The 22,958-nt window shown below is 45.1% G+C and overlaps 1 long non-coding RNA gene across 3 annotated transcripts in view; it reads left to right on the top strand.

Moving 5' to 3' along the window:
* Positions 1-22,958, top strand: part of LOC133268298 (uncharacterized) — a 99,472-nt gene that overhangs the window by 63,190 nt on the left and 13,324 nt on the right. The window contains exon 2 of one of the 3 annotated variants that reach the window (XR_009743030.1): positions 22,451-22,585. The exons of 1 other annotated variant lie outside the window; for it this stretch is intronic. This is a non-coding gene — a long non-coding RNA (uncharacterized LOC133268298). Of the gene's footprint in view, positions 1-20,766; positions 22,586-22,958 lie in introns of those variants that run through there. One more of the 3 variants, XR_009743029.1, reaches the window with a different exon arrangement.

The following is a 22,958-nucleotide window of genomic DNA, read 5'->3' as shown; positions in this document are numbered from 1 at the left end:
CTCTCTTAATTTTTCTTAAAGGCCTTTTTGGAATCAACCGAATGTTTGGCATGAAAATCTTCTGCAGCGTTTATGCTACAGGGAAGAAATCTGTGCTCCTTAAAATAAAAAGAACGGGTTTTTTTTTGCAAGAAAAGACATTTCAACAGAATAATTTTCTACCTTTTTGAAATGGATTTGAGGTTTTTTCACTGGAGTTGCCTTTGAAGTCAAAGACGCAAAAACAATCAACTTTAAAATTAGCACATAAAATTAATGATTGCTGGAGTTGGCAGGCGGACTGGAAAACCAGGACTCTTCTGGCATTTGCATTTGGAAAAGCTTCAAAGCTACTGCCTGTGTTTGACATTAGAAGGGAGGACTGAAGAGTGAGCGAGAAAAGAGGAAAATGCCTCTGAAATATCAGGTGCAGGGCTGTGTTTGCAGACTCAGTCTTAGGAACATCACTTAGAGCAAATCTTCTTGCTAACCTTTGTGCATGAGAGATGGCTGGTTGTCCATTTGATGGGGTTTGGGTTTTGGGGGTTTTTTGGGGGTTTGGTTCATTTGTTGGGGTTGGGTTTGGGGTTTTTTATTTGCTGTTGGTTTGGTTTTATCCTTAGCATTTATAGGTGAAAATAAGCAAGGGTTTGGTTTGGGGGGAGCAATGGAAGGAGCCGCTAATACGATCATTCGTAACAAATCAGTAGCTGTCCCTATATAGGAATATATGTGTATATATGAATACATATATATAGGAATGAGCAGGTTGTGTTAAGAAGACACTGTTGGATTTAGCTAAACTTACGAATCTGAAAGCTGTTCCTTCTCTGGAGAGGCTCATATTTGATCACCTACCCTAAGAGCAGAACTAGCAGCCCAAGTATATTTGTTGTTTTCCCAGTAAAATGAAGCATAATCTTTCTGGGGAGCACAGGACTCAGAACTACCTGCTTTATGCCTTCATTAGTGGAAAATTAAGTTTTCCCTCTCCTCTGAGAAGCCAGCCGGGTGTGGGGTTGGTGATGGAAGACAGCTGCAAACAAATGTGTTGAGTGAATTAATGTACTGTGTGGCGGTGGAAAAAGAGGCCAGCTCTGCAGGAAGGATTTGGTTATCACATGGAGTGAGCAAGACTGAGAGAAGGACAGTCTGCAAGTTCAGCTACAAACTGTGTTAGTATTTGAAAGAGGACGAAAGGGTGTCATGAGAGAGAGGAAAAAAGAAACTATGCATTCGAGGAGCAAGAAATGGCAAAAACTGAATTGCTATAAGTTAGATTCTTGTTTTCTCGAGTGGATTTGGCTTCAAAAGTAATTAGCTTCTTGTCACATGCTCGGGCAGTCATGCCAAGCAGTTCAACAACACATTATTTTTGTCATTGCACAAAAGGTGATATTGAGCCCAGAATAACTGTTTCCATTTATGACTTTGGCTTTTGGCCTAAGCTCAAAGGAAGTGAGAAAAAAAAGAAGAATGATATCCTTTTCTGAAGGTCTTGGGGCACTTGAGTTTCAGATGTTAGTGTACAGGAAAGTTTACCAGGGTCTCAGTGTCCTTAAGAAAGCCGGCTCCCCAGTAGCTTTATTTGGGTTGTTCTGCTGTTTGCTGGTGAGAAAACCCAGTGGAGAAACCATGTGGGATCAGGAACTGAGGCTGCAGTGATTCCTTAACCCTCCATCTACCAAAGCCTTTTCTAAGGTGTCAGCAACTTCAGGAGGAAGAGGAAGGATCAATAGCCAAGACTTTGTGCATGATACAAGCCCTCCAGCACTAAGAGCTATTCTAGTCCCCACTGAGCCACTGTCTCAGGAATGTTCCTTTAACACCCCAGGGAAACATTTTGGTCCCTTGATGTGTTGGCACGATACACCGAGAAGGGTGACAGAGTTCCTTCCTGCTAAAAGAAGTGATTGTTTAGCCTGAATATTGATTAAGCCAGCAAATCATGCTGTAATAACCAAAGAGGTACCCGCAGGGGTAGACACTAGGTGAAAGAGGGCTTTTGCTTGCAGGGAAACGGATAGCACACCACGGGTGGATATATATGTGGAAATGGATTTAATAAACACCTGAGTCTCCCTCCTACTTCCCTGCCTGTAAATACCCACCGTGGTATTTTAATCTTGATGGTTTTAATAATACAAGAAAATCTTATTAATAATTACATTTGGGAATGTTTCTGCTTAGCCAACTCCAGGGCATCGGTTTAACTTGACACAACCAGTGTTTGCTTTAAATTGTGCGGACCATGCCAGTCCAGGGGGGTGATTCATTTGCTGGCTAATTAACAAATGGCTAATGTAAATGTAACATTCACTTCGACTTACATTCCTGCAACCCAGACTTCTTTTTGATTAGGCTAGCTGCAAGTGGAAGCCAAATATTTTCCTTGCTGGAGCCAAGGGGATGGCATATGCTACTCGTTTAGGTTTCCATTTCCTTTGCATCTTTTCAGGGGCTGGAAGTCAGGCATTAACATTTCCGAATACAGTCATTTCTGTATGAAAGTTTGCAAATAACCCCCCCCCACCCCAGATTTTCTAATACAACTGTAAACTAAATCCCAAGTTCTTTCATTTGCAAAAAGAGTGTGCTCTATAGGGTTCCCCCATTCCTTCTCCTCGTATTTCCTGGTAAATAAATACATACCCAATATGGTTTTAAGAGGCTTTTATATCTCTCCTGTGCTGAGCATCCCTCAGCTGACTGGTGAGCACAGGTTTGAATAGGGGGTGTCTGGAGGTGGCCAGCGCAGCCACATGCACAGCCCATGCGAGGCCACATGTGGGAGTAGTGCACCTCTGCTATAGACTACAATCCAGTTCTCTAATATCTCTTCCATATTGAATCATAGAATGGTTTGGGTTGGAAAGGACCTTAAGATCATCCAGTTCCAACCCCCTGCCATGGGCAGGGATGCCTCACACTAGACCGTGTTGCCCAAGGCTCTGGCCAACCTGGCCTTGAACACTTCCAGGGATGGGGCATTCACCACTTGGGCAGCCTGTTCCAGTGCCTCAGCACCCTCATAATAAAGAACTTCTTCCTTAAATCTAACCTGATTTTCCCCTGTTTCAGTTTAAACCCATTCCCCCATGTCCTATCAATATCTCATGTCCTTGTCCTATATCATTAGTTTGGATTCCCAGGACTGAACGAGATGGTTCCTGGCCTGGACACCCACCCCATATGTTGCCGCAAGAGCTTCTTTGGTTTTAAAGCTGGAAAAGCTCATGGTAAGAATCTATCATTTCAATTAAGTGAAGGCTTGTGATTTTATGGAACGTGTTAGCATTAATGGCCTACTCCAACTGTCTAGCTCCTTTAGTTGCCTTTGTGGGGAAATATCTTCTTAAAGAGATGGATTTTGGAAAGCCTGTCCCAGGAAGCGTGAGACAAAGAGCTCAGGTCTCTCAGTGATAATTCTGCCACTTCTGCTTTGCGAGTTTGGAAAGGTGACATAGAGCCTTTTCCTCAGTTTCCAGCTCAGCAAGGCGGAGCAAAGACTGCTGAAACCCATCAGGGGCTGCTGTGAAGTCCAATGAAGTCACGTTCCTAAAGAGCTGGGAAATCATCTGATGAAAGCCATATGCTGATATTGGGCTCATCTAACACCGGTTTGATTTGGGGATTATTTGGAAATGACCCAACAGAGAGAAAGGGCTTGTGATGTCTCCTGAGAAATGCCTGCACAGGATCAAGCATCAGCCTGTTTCTCCCAGAGAGAGATCCAGACACATCCAAGGAGATTTATGTTAGAAATTGCACTGTAGGCTATCACTAGCATCATTCCGATGTGATTTCCAGCACCTCCTCGCTACAGCTCTGTTTCAATGAGATGCAGAGGTACTCAGGGGTTTTTCCACCCTATTTTGATGCCTTCTGGTGATGTAAATGCACTTTTCACTTGGTTTTGTTGAAGGTTTGGGCCAGGACTGTGGGTTGAGCTTGGGAAATCCAGGTTTGGCTCTGAATTATGCCGCTCTGTTCTGTTGTTGAAACTCCCTGGAGGAAGGGCATGAAACGTTCATGGGGCTTGCTCTCATGAGGGATACAGATCCATGAAACACCACCTTGTTTTGGTAGCTGGCAAGGGGAGCTGTGCTCTACCTGTGTGTATTTATTTTGCTGCTCTATGGACTGCATGAATACATAAAGTATCATTGCCCCTGTTTCATGTGCATCCACCTTAGTGAGGCTGGAGCTGAGCAAACACAAGCATCATACATCATTAGTGCTGACTGGTGTCTTCTTGACTCCCCTGTGTTCCCTTATGGCACAGGGAAACCTATATAAGGAAAATTGGCTGGCTCTTGAAAAGCATAAATGAGAGGAACTGGCTGCAGGGAAAGGTTTCTGAGTCCCGTTAGGGTTCGAGAAGGAGTTCAAACACTTCGTTCTTCAGCTGCTGGAGATAAAAGTCCTGGTACATTCAATTCCCACTTTCTGCTGCTGCCAATAAGCAGGGGGGCTTCTTCCTCAGCCTCTTACCACTGCAGAAATAACAAGAGATAAAGCAAGCAAAATAAATAAATGCTTTGTGGCTAGAATAGATAATAATTTCACCAGCTGAATATTAAAATATCAAAGCTGAAGGAAAGGATATGTAATTATGGGTCTTTGAAGTTCAATAAAGGTCTGTTTCATCAGCATGGTGGCTAGTATTTGAAATGCAAAGACAGAATGATAACACTGCGCTGGCATTTCTGACCCACAGAGGATACGTTAGGAGAAGAAGGAAGTCCTTTAAGACAGAAGCCATTTAGACTGTGGCTGATTAATTATAGAATCGTAGAATCCCAGGCTGGTTTGGGTTGGAAGGGACCTTAAAGCTCATCCAGTTCCAACCCCTGCCACAGGCAGGGACACCTTCCACTAGAGCAGCTTGCTCCAAGCCCCGGTGTCCAACCTGTCCTTGAACACTGCCAGGGATGGGGCAGCCACAGCTTCTCTGAGCACCCTGTGCCAATGCCCCAACAGCCAAAAATGATCTGTCTCTGGCAGGAAAATGTCGCTCAGCATCATTCATCTCCAATTTACTCGTGCTGTATTTCTGGGGTGTTTTTAAAGAAGGATGGCTTGGCCAGGTACAGGGGGCACACTTGGAAATGGACCTTCCTGTGCTTAGTTACGCTGGCGTTATCCCCAGATAAAAAAGGAGATCCAGTAAACTGTGGCTGAACTTGGTTTGCTTGGTCCCTATTCCTAAACCAGGGCCAGTGTTAAAAACCTTAGCAACATTTCTAGAATGGTGAATGTTTTTAACTCCACTCTATAGCAGGTAAAGAAAAGTCATCCTTGAGACATCTTACACAGGACATAATGACCTGAAAAAGATAACAGCAAGGGATGCATGTTGATGTTATTTTATGTTATTTTATGTTATTTTATGTTATTTCATGATTTTATTTTATTTCTGGTGACATTGTTAAAGAAAGATGTTTCCTTGTGATCACAATGAAATAAAAGATGTCCTTCACTAAGGCTATGCTAGGCTGCAAGAAAAGCTGTTAAAGCCAACTGAAGCTTTATGAGTACCAGCAGTGTTTATACCATGCAGTTCTTGTACTTAAGAAGAGTTTACTACATTAAGTTCACTATATTTTTTAATACACTACCATCACGTTTGGGTACGTTTTCTGTTTCACATTAACATCCAGCCCGGTTTTGTGGTTGAGGAAAGACAAGCAAGAGCCCCCAGCTACATGCCGGTGGAAGAGGAGCTTTTATTGGAGGGTAGGGATGCTGAATGACCCCACGGCTTCCTGTTAGTGTTTTAATAGCAGGACTTTCCCACCTGGTCTTGGCTGGAAAGTCAAACTTGGATGCTTGTGTGGAGACCTAGTAAAAGTGTGAGAAGAGTATACCATATCCGATTTCCTAGGTAAAGCATGTTATATGCCTTTTGGTTCAAAGTAGGAATTAGCCTGTGGGGAAAATACGGTCTTTTCAGCATGCTTTGTATGCATGGGAGGTCTTGACCAGGGTGTTTCAAACATCACGGTGCAATATAAAAGAAATCAGAGTTTCCAAATGAGGCAGCTCATTTTGGTGTTCAACGCGCACGTGCAGTGGCTGCGCAGTACATGGAAGGGTTATGTGGTGATTAGAAGAGGCCAGTTAAGGAGTCATCTTGGTTGACTCCTCTTTGCTTGACTACTTAGAGCAAGAGAGCTTTACAGCACATCCCATCTGAGCCCAACTTGAACACCAGTGCAGGGAGGTGAAAGTGTTCCCTTAGGATGCGGCAGCCAAACTGCTCAGCATCAGTGAGGCTTGGAGGAGCTGGAGGTTGAGGGCAGCCAAGTGGTTTGCAGTGGTGAAACATAATCCTTCAGATTAGTTCCACTTTTCATTTAGCCTACTTTCATATCAGTGCCCTGGGGGCAGGGGGGGGGGGAGTGTTGTCTCAGCACAAAGGGAGAGCTTTGGAGAAAGGCACAAATGGGTTTCTCCCAGTGCAGTGTCCATGGGGACATGTCCCTTGTTTGTTGCTGGTCCGGGTGTGTTTGTATTGCACAGTGTGGATATCCTTTCTGTCCTGCAGGTTTGAAAACTCGTGTCTGTTGTTACTCTGTGCAGTGCAGGTCCTGGATGTGACTGAGCCTTTGGGTGCCACGCTAAAGGAGTTGTGACAACTTTTGCCTTGACTCCAGTGAACATTGCCATTGATGTTCGATGCTGGCATACTCTGGTGATCAAAACCATCAGCTGTTTGAGGCTGGGAAACTCTGCTGCTCCTAATGCAGCAGGGCTCAGCTCCTTACTGGCATTTCTCACCTTGGTAAAGTAATTGGCTTCTGAAGAATTCACAGGATCTAAAAGGGCTCTGCAAAGCCCTTCCTGCCACCTAAATTCAGCGATGGTTTGAAGGTTATGAATAACTTGGTTTATGTCAGAGCAAACTTCCCAGGGTTCAGAAAAAGGTTAAACTTCAGATTGGGTTTCTTTTGCAGGTTGGGATTTCTGCCCGCAGGAGAGTTGGGAGTATGTGAATGAGCCTTAGTCCTTGCTTGGGTGCTCCTGTGCGGCATGGCTGAGGGGTTTTTCTTATCATTCTCTTGGGATATGTTGCTCTGGTCCCTTCCTGCTTTCTGGTGTTGCTGCATTCGAGGAGTCCTGTGGAGTGCCCTTTGGAGTTGGCCAGATGGGTCTGAGAAATGGGTTTACCCCAGTTTTGAGGCTGGCACAGGCTGACCCTGGCAGCCTCCTCTCTGAGCATCCCTCTGCACAAGCCATGTCTGTCCATCAGGGATGCAACACGCAGGGGGATGCAGGTCCCCCTGGGAGAGCCTCTTGATCCCTGAGCTTGTCAGCTCTGACCATCCTCTCGGGGATTAAATAGAAGACAAAGAAGACATTCAGGAAGTACCACAAATCAAAACCAAATGAAATCTAAATGAAACCATAATATATAAGAGAAACAGCAAACAAGGATTTCCTCTCTTCGAAGGTAAAGCTGGCAATTTAAATTAAACCAGGCAAAATCAGTGTGTGATACACAGTTCAATGGAGAGTCAGAGCGCCCTGGTTCTGCTCGAAAGGCAGATTCAGCCCTGTAGGCTTTCTTCTGTGTGTAGACCTGTTTTTGTCAGCTGCTTTTACTAAACCACTTTAATGACGTCTTGGTCAATGTCAGAGTTGAGATCTGTTTTATAGGGATGTATTTGTGGCAGAGCTTCCAAATACCTGCCTCTGAATTTGTCAGTTATAACTACATTCTCAGCAGACGTTGGAAGCCATAAACCTCATGCTGAGGCCTTTCAATATCACTTAAGTGCTTGAGCCATGTTCTTGGAATGGGTTTATGAGGAAAACTCGGCACAGGGAACCGGATCTCTATTTTGTTTCAGCTGGTGATAATGAATGCCCATGGATGGAAATGGCAAAGCTATTCTAAACAAGCACTTTTCCAAACAGAACAGCACTTACCTTGCAGGAAAACAGCAGAAAACCGAATGCTGTCTCAAGCTAAGCTCAACCTGATGGAGTGAGAGGCGGGGTGGGTTGGTCAGAGCGATGGGGGAAGCACTTTCTGCGTGTTAAAGCAGCTCATTAAAATCAAACTAATTGCTGGGCCCTCAAATCTAATAGCTGGTTGTCCTTCCTTCAGCTGGCTCTGTTCCCTTTCTGACACCACAGCCGAGAGCAAGCATGCAACTCTGATTTAGAAACATCAACGTGGTTTAGGTTAGGGAGTGTTTATAATAATTATGAATTGCCTTTATGGTTTGTTTGCTTTCCATAGCAATTGAGAGAAGACAGCAGCTGACAGCTGTGGAAATTCCTTGTGTTGTTCCCCTACTACAGACCAAGATGGATTTAATTAGTGTGGACCAGCAGCACCGTATTATTACATTAATAAGAATTAGAAAGCTATTTGCACCTGTGCTAATGTAATGCTATTTACCCCAAAGTGTGCTAAAGCATAAGTGCTTCAGGTCTCTAATGACACTGGCTTTACAAAAGGGAAGACTGCAAAGCTACCAGGCAAAGGGGAAATTCCTCCCCATGCAAAGCCATAGGGGTTGCCTAACGCATGCAGGCTGTTGGGGCAGAGGCACCATATATATGTATATATGCGTATGCATGTACTTACAAGAAATACCCAAGATCACTATATTCAATCATTTCTATTTACAAAAAGGTGCATGGGGAGGGAAGCAGAGTTGCTGAAAAGAAAAGCAGAGGCTGTCAGGGCTATGAACAGGTTCTGCTTGTGCTGGGCAAAGCAAACAGGGGTTTTTAACAGATCAGCCAAGAAGTCTGCTGTCAAAAAATCCTTTACAAACCTTCTAGGATCCCTTCCGCCCCTAAGCAATAGCGGAATAGAGCTGTTTGCTGAGCTGATACGCTCTGTTAGGTTTGGCTGTTGTAGAGTGAGTATAGTTGATATTATTTGAGGAAGTAGATAGACCATAAGGAAACGTGTTGGAGTCTAAACTGTACCGCATCCCCACAAAATATTTGCTGTGGTTGAACTTGTGCTGCTAGAAACTTGACTCTTTCACTTAATTTCTATTTATTTTTGGCATTGTTGGTGGTAGGAGGTGGCAACGTCCCTCCTTGAAGCTTGTGTACCCTTCTTGGAAACACAAAGGAAATAAACTTCTCCCAGGGTGACAGCATTTATTGTTATTACTCCTAGTTATTTGTTTTTATTTTAGTGGGGTAGAGGAGGCCAATCAGGGTCAAACCGTGTGAGGCATCATATAGGAAGAGATGGCCCCCACCTCAGCAACAATTGCAGTTCAGTGAACGCCTGGCTGCAGTGAAGTGCTTAAGCAGGGATTTAATTGTAACCACATGCACGAATCCCTTTGTTGCTGCATCGTATCGGAAGCTGTGCTACAAGACAACAATTAGGAATACTGAACAGTCATCTGGACCGTGCATAGAGAGGAGAGCAAAGTGCTGAGAGGACACACATTCACACAGGCCAAATAGATAAAAGGTGGTGGCCTTTTCCTTGTCGCTCTGCATGGATCCCTGCTTTGTCTGCGAGGAGGCAGGAGGTCGCTAGATCAAAAGTAGCCCATGTAATCTCATTAGCCCTCTTGCTCAACCCATAAGCATCTTTACTATCCCATTGTAGTCAAAGGAAGCTGACATGCAGATGTAGGTGGCAGTGTGATGGGGACTGCAGGCTGTGAAAGCACCTTGGCCATGTGTAAGTGTTGGCATAGTGGAGTTGTCACTCTTAACCCCCCGAATGCATGAGGTTGGGTGCCTCATGCTGAAGCCACATCTGATTCTCCAGCAGAAGTGCAATTATTCCGTAGGTCAGCATCACCAGCGATCTTTGACCTGGTGAGTTTGTGACAGTGTCAGCAAGTTGCTGGTACTTCCTTGTCCACCAGCTTCAACTATATTTTGTTAAAAGGGGCAACTTGCATACCTGAACCTCTTCCTCCTCTTCCATTTAAACTGAAAGAGGAGATTCTGAGATGAGCTCTTAGACAGAAGCTCTTCCCTCTGAGGGTGCTGAGGCGCTGGCAGAGGGTGCCCAGAGAAGCTGTGGCTGCCCCATCCCTGGCAGTGTTCAGTGAACACAGGGGCTTGGAGCAAGCTGCTCCAGTGGAAGGTGTCCCTGCCTGTGGCAGGGGTTGGATCTGGATGAGCTTTAAGGTCCCTTCCAACCCAAACCATTCTGTGATTCTATGATCCACTTCTGGAGGTGGTGAACAGCAGAGTAGCCATCTGGCATTTTCGTGCATCAAACTGAACTAGAACAGATTGCTAGCATCTTCCACTTGTGGATCTGAATTCTGCAACTGTCTGCATTCGCTTGTGATGTAACGTTTTGCTGGGAGAAAGTTATTCCAATCCTGTGTGTTTTGTAACAGATATTGCTGTGCTCATAAATCACTGCGGATGACTGCCTGCTCACGTTAAATGGAATTGCTATTACTGCACACACTGAATGCAGTAGTACCTGATCGGTGCTTAAGGTTGGCTGAAGCCTCTGTGAACATCTGCCCATCATTAAGTGAAGGCTTTTGAATCCCTTTTTCCTGCCTTTCTCATTGTATGAAGACCAGAGGAAATGGTGATTTTTGCAGCAGCTCTTTGTCCTTTGTGAACCCTCTTTGAATGAACTCACATGCTTTACTACATGCGCAATAAAACATCAACACGGTGCCATCAAAGGAACAAACTCTGCCCACAGATGAGGGAGTGGGCAAGAAACTATGAGCTCTGCACATGTATCTGATAGGCTTATGTGTCTCATCTGTGAGACATTGAACTTGGAGGTAGAATCTAGAGGCTCAGTGCTGAGGATCTGTCCTGCAGTATTTGTGGCTGTTGTTTAACTTTAATCTCAGCCGTTCGTTTGCTTCCTGGTTCTCATACAATTAGAACATATTAAACAGGAGCCAACCACAAGAAATAGAAAAGGTTAACGCAGTTAGGAAATGTCAGTGGAATGAATACAGCTCACTAATTCACGGGTTCTTTCCATAAATATTTCCACCAGCCAAAATATTGACTTTAACCTTTTCCATCTCCTGCATGTAAAGCTTTGTATTCCCTTGTTGCAGTAACAAATACCTCAGAGTGTGCGGATGGCGCTCAGCACAGGGCACGCCGTTCCAGTGTGCAGTTATGGTATCAATTAAGTGGCAGACTCAGATTTCACCATGGTAAGGCACACCCAGAGATGGAAAGCTCATACACAACAGCAAAAACAAAGCAATGCGTTACAGTGGGGATCACAGAAATTGTTTAGGACAACAGTTTGAAGCTGGGCCAGCAAACATCTAACCCCAAAATGTTTTGCTGTGAGTAGCAAAAGTATTTGGCTGTTTGGACTGGGAGATGTCCTGGGTCACTGTCCTGAGCTGCTCGAGGAGGCCACATCTTGGATCTTTTATATATAAATTGGTCAAGAACCATCTTAAAAGCTGTTTCTATCTTCTCAACCCCAATTCCTATAGTGGAAGGTGGTTCCATCAACCTCCTGGCTCTCATGATCCGAAATCTTTGGTTTTGGTGCCTGCTGCCAGCTCAGGGTTCCTGAGCACCCTGGCTGGGCTGGTCTCCCTGTGTTGTGATGGGGTGACAAGCATGATTTACTACTGACCTCCTGTGATCTGAGCTTCATTAAGGAATTAGCATCCCCTACCTGTAGCTGCTTCATGGTGAAGTTTCTCTTCTATCCAGGCTTGCTCAGGATGCTAAATGGAAAGGGTCGCACTGCTGTTTTCCTTGAATCCCTACCAAACTCCTGCCTGTTTGAGCATTAGAGATAAATCTTTCAGTAGGTCTGTAGTACTAAACCCTAGCAGCTGTACTCAGGGTTAACTGTCCCCTGGGCTTTTCATGTGTGCGTAGGGCACGGCTGCCTGTGCAAAACATGTTATTCCCTTAATCTGCTTCCCTGTGTGCTACCTGGGGTTTCAGCTGATAAGTGTCCTGGGTGTTTTCCTCTGGACTATCTCATAAAACCAGCATGTGCTATTTTAAAGCAGTGGGCTGCATCTCAGGAATGAAATCTGTCCTTCATACCCCTGAGGGTTGGAATGCAATATCTCCATACAGTATTCTCTGATAGTTTTTTGTATCTAACAGCCTGATGGGATGCCTGCCCATCCTGAAAGCAGGTACTGGCTGTGTTTGTGTCAGAAGATACAAACAATAAATCACAAACAATAAATCTTCATTAGGGACTGTAGTGACAGGACAAGGGGTAACGGGTTAAAACTTAAACAGGGGAAGTTTAGGTTGGATATAAGGAAGAAGTTCTTTACTGTAAGGGTGGTGAGGCACTGGAATGGGTTGCCCAGGGAGGTTGTGAATGCTCCGTCCCTGGCAGTGTTCAAGACCAGGTTGGACAGAGCCTTGGGTGACATGGTTTAGTGTGAGGTGTCCCTGCCCATGGCAGAGGGGTTGGAACTGGATGACCTTAAGGTCCTTTCCAACCCAAACTATTCTTTGATTCTATAGAATCACAGAATGGTTTGGGTTGGAAGGGACCCTAAAGGAGGCGGGTAGTGCCTGGAAGGATGCTGAGTATGTACCTCTGCCACCCTGCTTACACCAGAGGCAGTATTTCATGCTGGGGTAGGAGTCTGCGATAGATAACTAGCTTTGAGATGTAAGATAGGTATCTCTATGTCTTTTACTCAAATACGATACCAGGTTATTGTGGCTTTGTGTGTGCTGTTAACTCACTTGGAGCTGGCTGGGGGACCTGTGCAGTGTGCTACTAGGCTGTGTAGATTTGGAGCTCCTACCCACCGCTTCTACTTTTTCACCAGTGTTAGATGGGATTAATGTTCTGGGAATTTTATCCTGTAGTTTGGCTTTATAAAGTAAATGAGATTAAATATTGCTTAAAGCTAAGCCTTTGCCTAAGCACTGCCCTGAATGCAGAGAACCGAGGAGGACTCACTCCGTGGTGCTCTCACTGCTGATCTTTTGTCCTGTTGACCAAGCACTGGTATTTATGCTATGTTTCCTGAGCAGGCACACTGATTGGAGCAGGGTGTATAACTGGAGAATACAAAGTGAAGGAAACCAAAATGAAATGCATCACTTGGGAATCACTGTGCGGGGAGCAGCGGGCACAAGGGCTTGGAAAGGGGTTTCCATCAAACCGGTGCATCCGCACGGTGACAAAGGATTAAGGCTGGATCTACAAGTGAAATCTAAGCTGTACCAACACTGCTGAGAGGCAGCACTCCTGTAATAATGCTGATCTTAGGCATTGCTAGGAAAGAGAGAGAAAGAAAGTGCTGCCTTTTGACCCAGCTACAATGGCTCTAAACAGAGCTAATGTATGCAGCAGTGGTGTCATGCTGCAGTGCAGTCAGCACCTTGCTTTTAGTCTCACTGCAGTTTATGCTGCTGATGCACTGAATTCCGCATTTATTTAATATAAAGAGTGCCTAGTTTCCTGTAGCTGTATAAATCTGGGTTCAATATACATGTGGGTGTATATAGACTTACTGTATCTTTAACACCAGTTCACAACACTTGTGTAATAATGGGCTCATGACAGAAATCAAGATCTGCCTTTGAATGAATATATCTTTTATAAAAGACACCACAGTGAAGCAGCCCAATGAGACATGCAGTTGGTTTTTCATAAGGTTTTATAGTGCTTTCATCCTCCTGGGATGTGTGTGCTTCCCATTAGTGCATTCCCCACCACCCCTGCCATCTGTCACAAGTGATTTGCTCTTTCTCGTCTTATCTCCCCCAGAGGAGAACTGTTTCTGGACAGGATTTTTTGCTTGGGTTTCTAATTTTCCTTGCAAGTTTTTCCTTCCCTGCTCACTGCTTGTGCTGGGGAAAGCAGGGCTAAGGGTTCATCCCTTGCTCTGGCTATGGGGGTAGGTGGCATCTGTGCTCTGATGAGATGCGGGGTGGCATTGGCACCTGGGGCTTTTTGCACATAACAGAAGCATTCCCAGATCTTGCCAGGACCTTTTAAAGCTTCTGATTCCTGCTGTTCTTTACCAATTTAATGGGTTGGAGGCAATCAAGGCATCTTAGTGGAAATCATAGAATCATAGAATGGTTTGGGTTGGAAAGGACCTTAAGATCATCCAGTTCCAACCCCCTGCCATGGACAGGGAAGCCTCACACTAGACCATGTCACCCAAGACTCTGTCCAACCTGGCCATGGATGGCCAGGGATGGAGCATCATCTTTCCCCTGCCCCATATCTTGGATCATAGCTTGAAAGGATTGCTGCTGAGGGAGCTCTGGCTTCCCAGCCTCAAACCCTTTGAGAAATAGCAGCAGTGAGGTTTTGAGTCTGAGGCAGGGCTCTCTTTTGATGTAATCATCTTCCCAGTATTGCTTGGCAGCACTGTTGCTGAAACCCTCACCTGTCCTCTTGTAGGTGCCAGTAGCAGAACTCCAGTCAACCCCTACAAATTATCCATATGGAAGATTTTATTCCTGTGATGGCTTTTCCATTAACAAGAGCCAGTTCAGGCCTGGGGATGAGGGTAGGCACACGGAAAGTTACCTGGGAGTTAAACCTGCATCTGCTTCGAGTTTCATTACCACATCTATTCACTGTCACATTCACTAAGAATATACTTTCTTTTTCCTCCAGATCTTCCTGTGAAGTCGTTTCCACAAGGGCTGAGTCACTGTGGGGAGTCTTGTAGCACATAACCACCTGGGGGATTACTTCCTTGGTGGAATGGCTAGAAAATCAAATATGGCTGGCCACTGGGAAGAAGAAGAAGAAATTCCTGCCTGTATCCAAAAACATGGAGAGGTAAGGCATGGCTGATGGCCAGATGCAGCAGATGAGCCAGGAAGGCCAGGTGGTTTGTTTCTATGACCACCACCCGTGTGGTGCAATGCACCACTCAAGGCTTTGTCATCATCTGCTCCTTCGAACGAGTTTTCTTCTGAGCCAGCTTAGGCTTTAGCTCTGAGCTAAATCATGTCAGAAAGGTGTTTCTTATTGTGCTAATTATCATCAAGAAGCAGGGATTAGCTGCCTTTCTTGTATTGCATGGGGATAATTTGGCGTTGGCATGACTTCTGAGTCTTTCTGATTGAAGTGTTTGAAAAGCTGAGGTCATGGCAGGGCTCCCTGCAAACATCCCCTTCAGCAGCACTTGCTGGGCTACATTTCCAAGGCATCTCAGAGCTTTTTTGACTTTTCTCAGGCAAAAAATGGGGGGAAAAAAGAAAAGGGAAAAGGCCCCAGCTGAGCTTGGAAACCTTCATTCTTGGTTGAGAGCGGGTTATTTACTGTTGTTCTTGGTGCAGGAGCTGTTCCAAGGCTGTGAGTTTGGCTGTGTTCATCATGGCTCCTCGGCACCATGAAGGCTCCTGCTACACCAGAGGGGACAGAGCCTCCCAGTCTCAATTCTCCTGTGTTGGAGGGGTGGTTTAATCATCTGTGCTACCTGGGGAATCAACCAGGTAGATGCTCTTAGTACTCAAGCAATCATATCTTCCTCCATGTGCTCGGAAGAACTGATGTGTCCTCTGGAGGCAATTAGTCAAAGAGTAGTAAGAGCGGGCTGCAAAGTGTCTCCTTGTTGCTGCAATGGTTAACTGAGAGGCTAAATCAAGACTAAAGATGTTGAAGTGCATGTTGAGGGATGTAAGCCCTATTTCTAGCTGAGCTGCCAACATGGGGAAGGTTCCTTTGATGTGTGAAGTAGGGAAAAACTCCTTATATAGATATTTTAGATTCGATGTGGGTGGGAAATCTGGAAAATCTTCTGATGGAAGAATGCTAGTCTTGGTATCTTTCATAATAACGTGAAATAACTCAAATATGAACACTTCTACTTTTGCTACAACTGGCATAATATTTCCTTAAATCACGATGATCTGGTTATTGTAAAGGCCTTTTCATCTTCAAATGGCTTTGCAAATTTTATCTGACTGAATTGCCTTAGAAACACAGTAAAATTGAAGGCGAAATATTACCTTTCTTTGTGTCCTCCTAGGTAATACGTTACTCTTTCATCCTCACATTAGATGAATGGCTCTAGTTCTCCATAAAATTTCTTTTCGCATCCTGGTAAGAATCCCCTCTGGAATAGTTTATCATGAGCTGTAACATGAATACGAGAATAAGTTTGTCTTCCTTTCAAATTTTAACCTCAAAGTTTTCGTCTGTCTTGAAGACTTCCCTTGGCAGCCATCGTAAAAGACGCCGTGAGTGCCTCTGTCGAACTATAGGGAAGGGTTTCATTACTACAGGCTTGGCCTAGGAGCCGATGTTAATCTTTCAGCTTCCCTTTAAAACAGGATCTGAATGTGTGCTAGTGTTATGAAGTTAAAGCTGTGTAACACATTATGGATCCTGGTCTATTTTCTATCACCCCGTCGTCTCTTTTCAAGGAATGCAGAGGCTTTACTTGCCTCCAAGACGAGACAGCTCTTAAAAATACTGCCGGCACTCAGCTTGCTTGCTCATTTATCAGGGCAAAGAGGCAGCAAAAGGGACTGTGGCTCCCTTTTCTCCTTTGCATTGCCTGGAGGAATACAGGAATTGTGAGGTATATAATATAGTGGCTGTAGCACATTGGGAGTGCGTCTGGTGCTGATTCAAGTAGAAGTCACAGGGCTCGATACAGAAATTATCAGCTGAGATTGTTTGGTTTGTGTTTCACAGGAAGCTGGATGGGATTTAATAACAGTCCCTTCTGGTTCTAAAAGTCTACCAAAGTTATAAATGTGCAATCTAGGCCGAGCATCTCTAGTATTTGTAGGCAGCAATTCTGGGTGCTGGAAGTCTGATGGGTGGAAAGATGCTTTGGAGTTATGATGCGTGAAGATCATGCATAAATCCTGGCTCATGGGTTTTTTTTCTTCCATGGCATATGAACTTGCAAAATACTTATTTGGCTTAGACTTACATGGTAACAAGAAGTCTGTTTTGTACTGGGAGACGTTCCTTCTCTGGGAGTCCTTAAAATCAAGTGTGCTCTGTTGTACGTAGGTGCTCAGTATTCCATGCCATGGGCAGAGGAAGGGTATTGTGAACCAGCACCTGAGGCTGGAATAAAAGGCGATAGAATTTAGTAGTCATGTCTGCAGGGGTTGAATTGGTCAGGGGGTTGTACCTGTTACATCTACTGTCATTGTGAGCAAAATTCCCAACACTGCTGTTGGATGAATTTGAAGTCCTGAGCAACTGCAAACAGGGCTCTCGGCATCTTTCAGAAGGTGCAGGATGCAGTTCTGTCTTGTCCTGTAGTGATAGGACAAGGGGTGATGGGTTTAAACTTAAACAGGGGAAGTTAAAGTTGGATATACGGAAGAAGTTCTTTACTGTAAGGGTGGTGAAGCACTGGAATGGATTGCTCAGGGAAGTTGTGAATGCTCCATCCCTGGCAGTGTTCAAGACCAGGTTGGACAGAGCCTTAAGTGAGATGGTTTAGTGTAAGGTGACCCTGCCCATGGCTGGGGCATTGGAACTGGATGATCTTAAGGCTCTTTCCGACCCAAACCGTTCTGTGATTCCATGATTCCATGGCATGGAATGAATGTGAATCCTCTGGCAATGGGACAGGTAGTGCAGGCTTAAATGGTGGAGCTAAATGCAGCACCCAGGAGGAAGTCTGGGTGTGTAAAGCTGTGTGAGGTGTGCATGTGTGTGGTTGTGCAAATGTGGGCCCATAGGAAGGATGTTTCTGCACCACTGGACAGCCCAGATGCCCATGGGAGGAGTGTGCACATGTGAACTGTGTGGGTGTTGTTTGTATAGCATCACAGCGGAGTGAGCAAATCTGTAACCTAAGCTCCTCACCGGCTGGGCCAAGCTATGAGAAAACGGGTAAGGCCATGGAGAAAGAGGATACACAGCCCGCCTTAGAGGTAAAGTTTTTCCATCTGACTTCAACTGCAGTTTGAACCATGTCCTAAGTTAATAATATTTACACCCATCTAAGGGAGGAGGCCTTTGGTTCTGGAATGAGTCTGCACTTTGCTCTGCCCATACCTTTTCACTTTCTGAGTTTCTCATGCTCTGGACAACCTTGGATGGGTATTTATAGAGCAAGAACGTGTGAATCCTTCACCCTGCAAACATGTGCTAGGCCTTAGGAACTGTAATGATTCATATCCTTGTCTAATCACCATTGATTATATGTGGAAAACTTGGATAAGTCTTCTGAGAGGCTTAAAAGGAGATGTATATCTAGATTCCAAAACAGCCGTATGGGTTGTGACTCATTCCTTCAGATGCTGTTCATAAAAAATCAATTATATGGTCACTTTGGCTACCAGGAGGGATCTTTTCCGTTGGCCATTTATTTCCTAATTCTAGACTTTATAACTCTTAGAAAATCATAAACTGCTTACAAATTAAATAGTATTTTTGGCAAGAAACATCTTCCATAAAGACAGGTCTGTGGTAGTTTGTTTAAAAGCAGGCTGGGATCCTAGAACATGCTGAAATTTTTAACATTGATGTGCTAAAAACACCTGGCAGAGGAAAGGGGAAATGCAAAGCATCTGGAGGAGAAAAGTGAGGCTGCAAAATGAGGGGGGCAGTTGTTTGTCTGGTGGTTGGAGTGTGGTTGCATGCTTGACTCCCTCATTCCTTGCCCAAGTCATGTTTTCAGATCGGATGGCTACAGTTAGAAAGCTCAAGTCCTTGCACTGTGGTTACGTACCACCTTGTGCTGTCCGTGTGTGGTTTCAGTGCTGGGTGACAGGGAAGAGTTGAGTGGTCTCACTCCCAGCGTGGAGATGGGGTCAGGAATCCAACCAGCTTCTTGAAGTCACATATAAGCTCCTTGTCTCAACATATTACCGTCCATGGCAGTGTTCAAGGCCAGGCTGGATGGGGCTTGGCGCAAGCTGCTCTAGTGGAAGCTGTCCCTGCCCGTGGCAGGGGCTTGGAACTGGGTGAGCTTTAAGGTCCCTTCCAATTCAAACCATTCTAGGATTCTACCTATATAGGTGGCTGTGGCAGAAGAAACTGTTGACTGCTGGAGGTTAACGTGCTAGGCAAAGTGATTAAGTGATGCGGAGAATCTGGTTTCTGATGCAAAATGCAACTGACAGGTACAAAGTCTTTATCAAACGATGTAGTTCTTTTTGTAGACATCTGATACTGCAGTTTGCTCATGCCTGGGAAATGGGAGTATCTTTATGAAAAGCTGAGAGTTACTATTCATTCTCTGGCCTAAACCAGTTGAAAGGCTGGCACTGACTGCTTCCTACCTATAAAATAGGCAGACTTTTTTCTGCCTTCTCTGGAAATAGATTCTGCTTTTGTGTTGGAGCGTCACGGGTCAGCACTAGCAGTGTTACCTTGCTGAGAGTGACAGGGTGGTGTGGCACATATGGCACATCTCCAAGCCTCCAGTTCAGAATGGTTTGTGATGGTGTTGAGCTTGGGCTATAAGTATTAATAAAAAAAATATGAATTTAAAAGGAAGAAATCTGGAATGTATCCTTGTCAGAAAGCATTGCAGCTACTTCAGCTAGCAAACTTTGTCTCCTGAATATGAAGAGACTGATTATCTCACAGCAGATAATCCTCATAGCAGCCTTCCAGTATCTGAAGGGGGGCTATAGGGATGCTGGGGAGGGACTATTCCTTAGGGAGCGTAGTGATAGGACAAGGGGTAATGGGTTAAAACTTAAACAGGGGAAGTATGGATTGGATATAAGGAGGAAATTCTTTCCTGTGAGGGTGGTGAGGCACTGGAATGGGTTGCCCAGGGTGGTTGTGAATGCTCCATCCCTGGCAGTGTTCAAGACCAGGTTGGACAAGGCCTTGGGTGACATGGTTTACTGTGAGGTGTCCATGCCCATGGTAGGGGGGCTGGAACTGGGTGATCTTAAGGTCCTTTCCAACCCTAGGTATTCTATGATCCTATCTCAGAGATGCTCACTGTGTGTTTGCTCTGAATAAAATACAACTTAGCAACCAGCTGCCTGTGCCTCCATATGTCAACTTGACAGGTCCACCAACCTTTCCTGAAAGTCTTCTGATGTCGTGTGGCTGGTGGATGGCTTGATTAGGAGTCCCTCATGAGACTCAGGTCTGATCTTCAGATAAATCTCTTTGCATGCCTTGCCCTCGTATTTGCGCTGCCTGCTCCATGTGTAGGACATCCATTGACAGAAACCCGCTCCAGAGCAAATGTTACCCTAACATAAACACACTGCTGGATTTCCTGATTTTATTTTTCTCAGGCAGTATATATAATCTGTTTTTTTGTCCTTGCTCAGCCCTTTGAAATATTGCAAGGCTGCTCACCGATCTTATCTTACACAAATATTTACACACAGTTGTACTTTGTGATGCATGATTTAAATTGCCTTTGCTGGATGACTGTGATCCAGCCCTCTGGTCCTGGGGTTGTGAGGAGGCCAGCCCACGATACATGCCCCATGGAGAATTCTTGCTGACTCAGCCAGAAGGCTGCCAGTATCTCCCAGAAACAACCCATATTGCCATAAAAGCTTCTGGCCATCTTCTGCCACCTTTCTTGCGTAGCTTGATCTACTATCTGCTGGACGAACACAGTGTTGCTCTTGCCTAGAGGAAGCTGTAGATGATATGAAGCGGTGGCTTTGCTAACCGGTGAACTTACTCCAGTATCCTGTTGTTTGCAAGGGCCTGTGGAATAGATGGGTATGACTGGGTGAGACAGGCTGGTGGGGCTGCCTGTGGCAGTGCTGAAGGGGTGCGATAGACTGGGAGCTTCCAGTGTTGCCCCAAAGCCCTGTGCTGCACAGCACTGAATATGGAAACAGCATCTCACTAAGGGATACTGATTATTATTAATAATAATAATAATGATAATAATAATAATAATAATATCCTCTAAGCATCCCTACCCTGACTTGGATTTTCTGAAGCAGCAGGAAGAGGAGGATTCTGTTTTTACAACATCCCTTCTGACAGCTATTAGAGGAAAGTACTTTAAAGCATTTCGCTGTGATATTTGGATGCTTTCACTCAAACAGAAGCCATGCGTTTCAAGCAGAAGTTGCTGGGTGAGGCTGCAGTCTCCAGAGGGTCAGAGTGAACATTTGTGACTGTTCCCCTGCCCTTAAGATGTATGAATTTGTGCATTTCTGTATTTATGAATACATTTTTCTGTGCGTAAATCACTGGGCACCATTTAAAGTGAGTCATCTGTAGGGAAAGATGCATCACTCCTGTGAGCTTTTACTCAAGGCTCAGAACTAATACTTGGTCAGGAATGGTGGGGAGGTCACTGGCTTTGACTTTCTACTGTTTAACCCTTTCTTAGGTGTCCAAAAGTCAACCCTGCTGAACTAATATATTAATCAGCAATCTGGCCTGAGCCATGATGCTGCTTATTCTACTGGTTTTTAGATCCCAAAGTGTAGAAGGAGTTAGGGGGAAAGCAATGGATCCAACTGATGGTAAAACAGCTCAAAGTCACTCTAGTGATGGGTGATTCTGTTTTTATAGCGGCCAGCAAAGTTCACCAAAGCCCATTAAGGCTTCTGAGCCAGGTCAATGGGCTTTGGATCAGGCGCTTCGTCAGGATGGCTGCGTGGTGAACTGTGCACCTAATACACTTTTAATGAAAATGTTATCCTCTGGAGCGAGGCCAGGTACAACCAGAGTGGGAGCAAAGACCCTCCATTCCCTTGCAATCACAGGGAAAGATATTACAGCTATTTCATAAACCTGTGTGTTTTAAAAGTCTAAGAAAACCAGCCCACATCAACAGCGGAATGAGCAGGCTTCGCCGTGGACACGTCATTTAATCACAATTTAATAAGGCTCCTGTATCAGACTTTCGTAATGAAACTTTCGGGTAGAACCAAACAAAGGGGTCACTGTGGGAGAGAAGAATGCAGCCTTTGAGTCACAGTTTCTTTTTAGGGTTCACCGTGTTTCGTTTGCAGTGAGCTGCTGGTGAAATGCAATGCTTTCCGCATGCCAACTGTTACCTCATAAATGGTCCTTATGAAAAGTGATTTGTGATCACGAGATGATTATCAGCCTTCTTGGCCGAGCTCCTGTGAGAAGCGTGAGTTCTTCTTCCCCCAAAGAAACCTTCAGGTATTCAAGCCTTTAACAAGTGCTCCCAAGAGGTGTTTAGGGCCTGGATGACAAAAAGGGTCTTTAATAAGACAGCAAGCTGTTGGGAGCTAATAAGTTGGCCTGGGACAAATATGCTCAATCTGGTGGTCTTGGTTGTGTTGGGAGGACATGGGAGCAATGGCGTATCAGGCAGGGATGACTGTCTGCACTGAGGACCAAAACCCGCTGTGCCTAATGATGCCAGAAGATGTTCACCCCCATTGGGATTAATGGTCTTCCAGGTCTTCATGTTTTTGGAGGTTGGTGTGTGAGCTGGTAGCTCACTGAGAGATGAAGATGGCAGTGAATGATCTGGAGAACATCAGTGGTGATGGTGTGCAGAGGACAAAGGTGTCTTTGCTGTCGGCCTGAGCCTCTTGATGTTGCTGTTCCTTTTGCTTAACAGATTTCTGATTACAGTGTGGTCCATCCTCTCTCCTTATTCTGCAGAGCTGGGGTGGGGGCCCAAGACCAATGGGGTAGGGACATCCATCACCCCATAACATCCCTGATGGGCAGCATTGGCTGAAGATGAATCCGACTCTCTCTGTTGAAAAGAAAACCCAGCCCCTGAGGCTTTCCAAGGTATGAATTTAGTTTGTTCATTCAGCACCTGGAAAGCTTTGGCCCAAAAGGACAAGCTGGAAAACAGAGAATTTGGGTTTTGTTTGTTGTTATATTTTTACCCGTGCCCTGTTGACTCTCCCCAGATCTGTTTTCTCAAGAGAGTCTTGTTTGCCTGTTTTGGAGTGATAATAGCTTTTTCTTTTTCACCCAGCACTTGAGCTATGGTGTGTACTGAATGCATCTCCAATGCTGGAGAGGTGGAGTCCTGTCCTCAGTATTTCGCCATGGAGGGGCTCATTGTTTCTGAATCAGCAGAACTCTCCTGGTGTGCTGTGCATGGCAGCATGTTGTTCCCAAGGACTCCTTTGGCCCGTTCCTGGGGGACTCCAGC

This window comes from Pezoporus flaviventris, unplaced genomic scaffold (genome assembly GCF_033815535.1).
Source record: "Pezoporus flaviventris isolate CSIRO_AGI_PZ_B2104156 unplaced genomic scaffold, CSIRO_AGI_Pfla_v1 ptg000013l, whole genome shotgun sequence".
In the NCBI taxonomy this organism is placed as follows: Eukaryota; Metazoa; Chordata; class Aves; order Psittaciformes; family Psittacidae; genus Pezoporus; species Pezoporus flaviventris.
This window is presented reverse-complemented; position numbering and strand designations above follow the sequence as displayed.